The sequence below is a fragment of the Mustela lutreola genome, chromosome 1 (genome assembly GCF_030435805.1).
Source record: "Mustela lutreola isolate mMusLut2 chromosome 1, mMusLut2.pri, whole genome shotgun sequence".
Lineage (NCBI taxonomy): Eukaryota > Metazoa > Chordata > Mammalia > Carnivora > Mustelidae > Mustela > Mustela lutreola.
The window spans coordinates 62,523,391-62,525,551 of record NC_081290.1 but is presented as its reverse complement, the minus strand read 5'-3'; positions in this window follow the sequence as shown (position 1 = coordinate 62,525,551).

Sequence of the window (2,161 nt, the reverse complement as noted above, 5' to 3'; positions counted from 1 at the left end):
CCGCCTTCTGCTTCCGGGGCCGTCACTTCCGCCGGGAGGCGGCCGCGGCGCGCAGGCGCGAGGGGCGGCCCCGAAGCGGGTTCTGCGCCCGGGCTTTCTGGAGGGAGGTGGCTGCGGCGCTGCACGGGCGGCGGCGTTTCCACGTGCTCTTTACGGCCGGTTGAAACCGTTGGCGGGCGCTGGCTGAGAGGTGAGGGGCGGAGGCCCTGAGGTCTGACCCGGGGCCTGGGGACGCTGGGGCTCCGGGGCGGGCGGTGTGGCCGCTGCCTGCGTTTCCCCCATTAGAGCCGCTCCTCGGACTTCCCCACGGAAGGAGGAGGCAGCGCATTCAGATCCCGCTCGTGCTCTCGGGCAGTGGAGGGACCCCTGGATTTAGGATAACCGATTCGTCCGGGTTTTTAGGCGGAAAAGGCCCTCGTGTCAGGAACCCCTTCTGTCCAGGGTGACCGCGGGTCGGGGGCAAGGCTGTCATCTTCCATGAGGCCTGGGGAGATCTGTCCCTAAGGAGGAGGCTTTAGGGCACAGTGCTGGAGACCACCGACTTAGGGCCGCTGTATATAACTGCCTGGAAGTCCAGGTTTGCCACTAACTGGCTGTGTGACTTTCTGCAAGTTACTTACTCGTTTTTGTGACTCTGTGCCTTGGTGTCTCAAAAGGACATCCTACAGAACCTAACTCAGAGTAGTGCTGCAAGAAGTACATGAGCAGAAATGTATTAATCACCTAGGACAGGGCTTGGCACCTGGACCGGGGAAGGTCTGGATTTTCTGCAGCACCTACCTCTGGGGAGACAGGCGGAGTGTACTTGCAAGGCTGACTTCCCTACAGAGAGCTCGCTTGGGACTCACACAGCAACCCCCAGGCCCTCAGTGCCCAGCATTGTGTCTGACACGTGGCCGACTTCCACAGCTGCTAACACCCGCGAAGGAATGCTGGTGATGCAGTGCATGGGGAGGTGGAGAGACAAGGCTCAACTTTGGCCGGCCTCCCTGTGCTTATGTGTTAAGTGGAGTTAGAGGTACCAGCCTCACCGGGTGAGCACGCATGGAGAACATCCTCAGCCCCACACAGGGGCTTAGGCAAGATGGTGGATAGTGTGTACTCTTCTGTCCTTCCCTTGTCCCATACTCTTGGTTTCTTGGAATTCTACCCCTGGAAGGTACTCTTGGCCCCTTGTTTCACAGATGGGAGAACTTGAATTTCAGAGGGGACAGTGGCTTGTTGGAGGTCACAGGGCTCACTGGGGATTGTGCTGACATTGCCAGCCTGGCCCCCGAGGTGGGCTCTTTTGGCAGTGGCCGTGGGGTCTGGGTCTGTGCAAACATGTCTGTGAGAGAATGTTTTAAGAGTAGTGACTGTAGTTTTGTGTAAAAATAAACAATATAAAAATGTAGAGGCAGGAAGGTTTAAAGAGAACTCGAAATCCCAATTCTAGAACTAAACATGAAGTCTTTGTATCGGGGAACAGGGTGGCAGAGTGGGTCCCCATGGGACAGGGACCCAGAGGAGATGAGTGATTTTATGAAGCTAGTCATGTTTAAAGAGACATGGGTTTAGCAGGGAATCAGGTGCAATAGCATTGATAGGGAAATTAATAGGTCATAAGAAATTCTACCATTGGGTAAGGATGAATCTTTCCTATCTCTTATTTTCCACACAGTGCTCTAAGATAGGTATTAGACCCATTTTATAGGTGAACAGAATCTGGAAAGTTAAGGTAGCCTGAGGTCATTTTTCATTGGCAGGTGCAGGTTCCCTCTCAGATCTCTGGACCTGAGTCGCCAGAACATTCAACAGAACTGGGCCACCATCCTGATAAGAGGAGCCTGAGGTGCCCCACGTCCCTCACAAGTTCCCAGCCCCTGTTGTTGCCATCTGTTTCCCTCAACTCAGCCTCATTTTCCATCACCTGAGATCTTCAGCTGTGACATGGGTGGTATCCTTGCTCAGTGTGTGTGGACCTTCAGAATCCTCATAGTGTAAAATGGAAGGTCACTGTAGAGCCTTGTTGTTGTTGTTCCTATTCTTGTTTTTCTTTTGGGATGAGGGTCTCAGGGTCCCACATGCTGAATAATGGCCTAGGAAATGGCCACAAACATGACAAGTCAAGATAACAAGGCAGGACAGAAGCTTGGGCTTGTCACAGGCCACCTGTGCCATT